An 8,115-nucleotide genomic window follows, 5' to 3' on the forward strand; every position below is an offset into this window, starting at 1 on the left:
TCAGTCTATAGTCAGCAGATCTGTGCACTGACATGCAGTACACACATCAGTTGTTTCCAGATCCCGGCCTAAAATAGCTGGCTGGGCAAATCTACAGAGGAAGTCCGCACCATAGTCGGTACAATTTGGTTTGAGATAGTGGAAGGAAATAATCTGCAGCACATCCAACCTGTGTGGACCTTTCCCTAAGGCCTCATGCACACGACAGTTTATTTTCACAGTCCGCAAAAACGGGGTCCGGGATCCGTGACCGTTTTTTCGTCTGTGGGTCTTCCTTGATTTTTGGAGGAATCCACGGACATGAAAAAAAAGTCGTTTTGGTGTCCGCCTGGCTGTGCGGAGCCAAACGGATCCGTCCTGAATTACAATGCAAGTCAATGGGGACGGATCCGTTTGACGTTGACACAATATGGTGCCATTTCAAACGGATCCGTCCCCATTGACTTTCAATGTAAAGTCTGGAGTTCTTTTATACCATTGGATTGGAGTTTTCTCCAATCCGATGGTATATTTTAACTTGAAGCGTCCCCATGGGAACGCCTCTGTTAGAATATACTGTCTGATATGAGCTACAGCGTGAAACTCAGATCCGACAGTATATTCTAACACAGGCGTTCCCATGATGATGGGGACGCTTCAGGTTAGAATATACTACAAACTGTGTACATGACTGCTGCCTGGCAGCACCCGATCTCTTACAGGGGGCGGTGATCAGCACAATTAACTCCTCAGGTGCCGCACCTGAAGGGGTTAATTGTACTATCATATCCCCCTGTAAGAGATCAGGGCTGCCAGGCAGCAGGGGGCAGACCCTCCCCAGTTTGAATATCATTGGTGGCCAGTGTGGCCCCCCCCCCCCCCTCTATTGTAATAAATCGTTGGTGGCACAGTGTGCTCCCCCCCATTGCCTCCCTCCCTCTATTGTAATAAATCGTTGGTGGCACAGTGTGCCCCCCCCCCCCTCCCTCTATTGTAATAAATCGTTGGTGGCACAGTGTCCGCCCCCCTCCCTCTATAGCAGTAACAACATTGGTGGCAGTGTGCGGCCTCCCATCTGGACCCCCCCCCCCCCCCCGGCCGGGACTGCAGTAGCGTCCTGGTTGCCATGGTTACTGATCGGAGCCCCAGCGATTAAACTGGGACTCCGATCGGAACTCCGCTGCCACCAATGATTGGGGGGGCCCCGCACACTGGCCACCAATGTTGTTACTGCTATAGAGGGATGGGGGGCGCACACTGGCCACCAATGTTGTTACTGCTATAGAGGGATGGGGGGCGCACACTGTGCCACCAACGATTTATTACAATAGAGGGAGGCCCGCACTGGCCACCAATGATATTCAAACTGGGGAGGGGGGGTCTGCTGCCTGGCAGCCCTGATCTCTTACAGGGGGATATGATAGTACAATTAACCCCTTCAGGTGCCGCACCTGAAGGGGTTAATTGTGCTGATCACGGCCCCCTGTAGAGATCGGGTGCTGCCAGGCAGCAGGGGGCAGTCACGTACACAGTTTGTAGTGTATTCTAACTAGAAGCGTCCCCATCACCATGGGAACGCCTCTGTGTTAGAATATACTGTCGGATATGAGTTTTCACGAAGTGAAAACTTAGATCTGAAAAAGCTTTTATGCAGACGTATCTTCGGATCCGTCTGTATGAAAGCAACCTACGGCCACAGATCACGGATGCCAATCTTGTGTGCATCCGTGTTCTTTCACGGACCCATTGACTTGAATGGGTCCGTGAACCGTTGTCCGTCAAAAAAATAGGACAGGTCATATTTTTTTGACTGACAGGATACACGGATCACGGACTCGGCTGCAAAACGGTGCATTTTCCGATTTTTCAACGGACCCATTGAAAGTCAATGGGTCCGCGAAAGAAAACGGCACAACGGCCACGGATGCACACAACGGTCGTGTGCATGAGGCCTAAGGCCGCTTTCACACAGTCAGTACTTTGCATCAGTATTTGTAATACCAGGAGCGAAACCTACACAGAAATATATGATGGGAAGATTTGTGCAGTTTCTGTGTCCGGGACCCATTCCTGGATTTGGCTCCCAAATACTGACGTATGAAAGTGGCCTATGGATGAGACCACACAAGGCAGGTCCTTGTTTTGTTTTTGTGTGGATTTTATGCAGCAGAATTACTGGTGGAAATCCACAGCATTTACAGTAGCAGGCAAAGTGGATAAGATTGAGATCTTTTCCATGCTGCAGATTAAAAAGGTGCAAAAGTGACCGCAAAATCTGTCACGTTGATTAGCAATATGAAAGTACAACTATTGGCATGTAGAATAAAATAACTAATTTCTGGATGTACCCGTCATTCTGTTCTTTTTGCTTTCATTTTCACGTAAATTAAAAAAAATATTATGCAAATTAGGGAGTGAGGTGCCCAGAGGCGCGTTCTTGTCAGTAAAAAGTGCCCAGCCCCCCCCCCCTCTAGTGCCCAGCCCACCCTCCTTTTGGCATAGAGAGCTGAAAACAGGAGCACAGATCTTAAAACCTAAAGCTATTCTCCTGTTTTCAGCTCTCTCTGCCGGTTTACTAGCCAGTGTTTATTAGCAAATATACACAATAATCAGATACTGGATTTAGGGAACAGTTTGTGAGCAAAAAGAAAAGTTTTAAAAATAATCACTGTTTTTATACGTAAATAAGTTATATTTTATCATTGTCGAAATTAATAATCTGGGTCAAGTTTGGTAAAAAGCCCATGTGGCTATTCGTTTGGTTCTGCTAATATACAGTTACCCAGATAAGGTCCTTTTTTTTTTTTTTGACATATGTGAATATTAAATGGAGACATTAGAAAGTACAATTCTTCACGCAAAAAAGAAGCCCCGTGCGACAATGTGAACAGAACACTGACGTTATGGCTCTTGGAAGGCAAGGAAGAAAAACTAAAAATTTAAATGGGTCTGGTTGTTAAACCCTGTGCGATGCCTGACATAATTGTATGTCAGTGGGGCACGAGAGGTATATGAAGAAGGGTCGTCAGCTGATCCTACTCCCTATGTGACTGGTGTCGGCTGTGTCATAAAATAGAAAACATTTTTTCCAGTTTTTCTTTTGCAGCCCCGTTGAAGTGAAGGTTTCCGAGCCACAAAAAATACGGTTCGGATGCGGAACCAAACCACGTTCTAGTGAATGTGCCTTTATGGGTTTCGTGATAATGCAATACAAAAAAATGTTTGCAATTTATTTAAAAGTAGTAAAACAAAAAATGTATCTAAATTTTGTATTGACATAATCGTGCTTACCCACTGCACTGAATAAGCTTGTCCTTTTTATTTAATGTATAGAAAAAAACAAAACCTGAAAATCCATTTTTTTTTTTTTTTTTTTTTATATTTCTTCTTCTGGAAGGCGGAGAGAAAAAAAATGAAAATTGACCTGGTCCTTAAGGGGTTATGAGGATAGGGCAGTGCATCCTAAATCTGAAGAGGGTGTGTATAAATGAATAATGTACTCATTGCGCCACTAGGTGCTGCTAACATAACACGTACGAGGTAAGTTATTTACACTGTACGAAAAGGTGGGTGTAGAAAGTATTCACAACCGTCTTGGAAATGCTCGTTTTTGTGATGTCAAACTTGAAAATGACTTGTTTATAGGTCTTATGTGATGTTTATCGGGACTGCAACCAACACAATTTTAAAAATAAAACGAGTTGTACACATCCTCCATTTATACAGCTGCTAGTGCGGGTCATCAGAGGGGACAAGCAGAAAAAAAACGAATAGTAAGCGATGTCCTAGAGTAGGGCTTCTATCACTTTTTATACTTGAGGCTGGTGAACAAATACTACCGTACAATGCCAAATACCGCTGTGCCTCTCCATTACCTCATAGCAGCAACAGCTATCACAGTGCAGCACAAAATATCACTCCAAAAATATCATAATGAAGCACAGAATTCTTCCACACTATTGCCAAACACTACAATGCAGCAAAAATACCTCCCTAGCAACAAACACCACAATGCACTATAAAATACCCCTCCAAGCGGTACCAAACACTACCCTAAGGGCTTATTCACACAACCATAAGTGTTTTGCGATCCGCAAATCACGGTTACCAACTGTGTGCATGCTGCACCATGGTTCGGAGTCATTGACTTCAATGGATCTATGCTCCTCATGTTGCGGCAAAGTATAGGACTTGTCCTATCTTTTGAGGCCTGGCCACACCGATGTGGAAGCAATTCTTTGTGATCTTCGCCACAACATACGGAGCACGGATCCATTGAAGTCAATGAGTCCGCACCGTTATGCGACGTGCACACAGGCGGTAACCGTGTTTCGAGGATCCGCGGTTTGCAGACTACAAAACACAGTTGTGTTTGTGCGGCCTAAAAGTTACAAAATATATGCCACATCACAGTACATAACATAACACTTCCCCAGAATTACCCAAAAATACAGCAGCCCATCATGATATACTTCACAAGAAGAGTCAAATGCCACAGTGCAGCAACACTGACAGCAGCAGTGTCCCCCTTCCCAGTCCACCCCAGCCGACAGCAGCATTGTCCCCTGACAATAACAGCAGCATTATCCTATTTCTTGTGCCTCCCCACTGACAGCAGCATTTTACCTTTTTCCCACCCCTCTGACACTGACAGCAGAATTGCCCTCTTTCCCATGCCTCCCACACTGACAGCAGCATTGTCACCTATCCAACATCCTCCGACACTGACAGCAGCATTGTCCTCCTTCCCACCCCTTCTTCCTTCTCCTCCCTCACTGGCAGCATTATTATTAGTCATTGTGCTGACCAGTTGATGTCATTAGTCTCAGCCACCAGTGTAGTTTGCATTTGCTCTCCTCTCATTGACTGGACAGTAGGGTAACACCAGGTGCAGTACATTAATCCAAGGACACTAATGTATGTAACACTCTTCCACATCCCACAGGCAGTAGTGTTTGGGCACACTATGAGAATTCCTTTTTGTAGCTGCATGGTAGTAGTATGTGGCTTCTATATGCCGAGGATGAAGTAGCACCAGTGTTTCCCCTAAGGATCTCCCTGGTGCTTCATCTGGCTCCAGTCCTGTTGTCTGCTACTAGCCTTTGCCTATCTGGGATAGTTGGCATAATTTAAACCCATGTCAGCCATGTTGGTTTTACTTATTCGATACAAAGCAAAAATTTTCTCGTAATTTTTTTTTCATAATGTAAGGCTATTAACAACAAAGCTTTTCCAAAGTGGAATTAAATCAAATAATTTCACGATGACTTCACTGCGCTCCACCCAAGTACATGAAAACAGGAACTGCACAAAATTGTACAATAACAGAAATTAATTACTAAGTCAAAATATAAGGCAGTGGATGTGTTCTCCAAAATGTTTAAAAAAAAAAATCAAACCCCGCTTCAAGGGTTTATTTCATAGATGGATTTGTGCTGTCACATATACATGTATCAGATATGGGACATCTCCACCTAAATAAATAAGTCAGGCTCCAGAGATAGGAATCAGCAGGTCCTTGTTCTCAATCTACTTGTCAATATCAACAATGGAGCGCACACAGCCAGTTTTGACTAGATCACAATTGCATGATTTTCCTATTCTATGACGTAAAGTCATGATTTTATTAAAGACACGGAGGCGAGTATTGCATAACTCTTTCTTTACTCAAAACCACAGCAGCAAAGAATTTACATAAAAAATTAAGGACAACCCCCAGTAGAACCCCTCCCATTGGATAGTCCATAAATAGGCTCTCCTCATCCATATCATCCTCTTTCTTTGATGTGATCAGCCGAACCATACACGAACACTGGAACCATCTCCCACCATCACGGAACAAACTCCAAACCGGAACCACGAACCGGCCTCCAGAACCCGAGCTCAACCGGAGCAGATGATAACCGAAAACGAAAAGGCATGGGAAGGACACCTCCAACCTAGAGTGCAGTCAGGAACACCGGACCAGGAATCAACCTACGAGAAGAGAAAACAGGAGAGTACGGGTAATACATAGGACTCGAAACCCATCAGAGTAGCTGAATAGGAAAGAACAAAGTCAGCAAACATAAATATTATGATATAATGCGGAAGAAACATATACAAATCAACACATATACACTCGAGTACCTGGAACTGGTCAATAAAAGGGAGGGAGAAGAAAAAAGGGGGGGCAATACTCGCCTCCGTGTCTTTAATAAAATCATGACTTTACGTCATAGAATAGGAAAATCATGCAATTTTATAACAAGACACGGAGGCTTCGTATTGCAAGTTTAAAGTGACGAAATAACCGAAGAAAAAGCATGACGGGGAGGTCTGAAATAAAACTCCCTAAAAGTGGAGGCTCTAGACCAATCAGCTAACCGCAGCACATCCTCCAGGCGGGCCCCTGCGACAGTCATGGAGGTAGCGGAAGCTCCCCTAACCGAATGCGCCGTGAATACCGAAGTATCCACACCGGCCAAGGACAGAACCCACTTCACCCAACGGGATAAGGTGACAGCAGCAACCGGAAGAAACGGTCTGCGGAAGGAAATGAACAATTGAAAAGCCGAAGCGGAACGCAGAGAGGACGTACGTTCCAAATATTCTTTCAAACATTCCACCGGGCAAAGAGCCGGATTATCTGGGAATGTTGGATAGGACACCGACCGGATATTAGTCTTCGTGCGGCGAGAGATGTTAAAGGACACACCATCTGGGGTAAAAGATAGTGCGTCAAAATCCAAGGCTCGAACATCCGAAACCCTCTTGCAGGATATCAGACACAGCAAGGTGACCAGCTTAGCAGAAAGCTGGCGCAGAGACAAGTCCGAATTGTGAGGCCAACCAGAGAAAAACTGCAGAACCAAAAGCACGTCCCAAGTGCTAGTAAAGCGGGGTCTCGGAGGACGAGACAAACGTGACCCCTTGAGAAGTCGACACACCAGGGGATGCTGGCCCGCTGGACAGCCCGCAAAACCCAAGTGACGAGAAGAGATGGCTGACCTAAAAAGGTTTATCGACCGATAAGCCTTGCCCTCATCAAACAGAGAGGACAAGAAATCGAGCAGGTCGTTCACAGGAGCCGAAAGGGGATCCAAACCCCGTCCCACGCACCAGTCAGCCCAACGTCGCCAGGCTGAAAGGTATGCTCTCCTGGTGCCGGGGGCCCATGCGCTCTCCAAGAGGACACGAGTCGTATACGATACGCCTGCGACATCCCAGCGTTCCCCGAGATCCTGCACGCCAATAGGCGGAGCGAACCGTCTGTTACCAGCGGATGACGCTGGCCCATTGGTCCGCCGAGGAGGTCCGGAAAAGTTGGAAGGAGACGGGGATCGTCCATAAGGAGTTCCAGAAGATGAGGGAACCATGATTGGGCTTGCCAAAACGGAACCACCAGAACCAACTCTGCCACCTGTAGGCGAACTTGAGACAGCACCCGAGGTATGAGTGAAAAAGGAGGAAAAGCATAGGCCAGCTGACCCGACCAATCCTGAAGCAGGGCGTCCACAGCCTCCGACAGAGGGTCCGGCCTCCAACTGTAAAAACGTGGAAGCTGGGCGTTCCAACGGGAGGCGAAGAGATCCATAGAGAGGGAACCCCAGATCGATGCGATGGAAGAGAAAACCGCCGGATCTAACCTCCAATCGCTGAAGTCCGAAGAGTGACGAGAACTCCAATCTGCGAATGTGTTGTGGAGGCCCGGAAGATATTCCGCAACCACCGTGAAACCCCTGTCCAAGCAGAAGGACCAAAATTCCTTCGCTAAGTGGGAGAGGACCGAAGAGTGAGTGCCGCCCATGGCATTGACATACCGCACGGCTGCCACGTTGTCCATCCGGAGCTTGATACACGCCGATATCTTGTGACTGGTGAAGCTGCGGATGGCGAAGGATCCCGCCAGTAACTCCAGGGCGTTTATGTGGAGATGAGATTCGCCGTCCGACCAAGGTCCTCCGGTGGAAATCCCGTCGCAGTAAGCGCCCCAACCGAGGAGGCTGGCATCCGACTCCACGATCAGGTCCGGTTGGGGTCCCACGATGGCCTTGCCATTCCATGCGTCGAGGTTGGCGATCCACCACAATATCTCGTCTCTCGTCTCTCGATCCAGATCCACCTCGTCCGCGTAGGACGCTCCCGCTTGAAGGT

The sequence above is a fragment of the Bufo gargarizans genome, chromosome 3 (assembly GCF_014858855.1).
Source record: "Bufo gargarizans isolate SCDJY-AF-19 chromosome 3, ASM1485885v1, whole genome shotgun sequence".
Classification (NCBI taxonomy): Eukaryota; Metazoa; Chordata; class Amphibia; order Anura; family Bufonidae; genus Bufo; species Bufo gargarizans.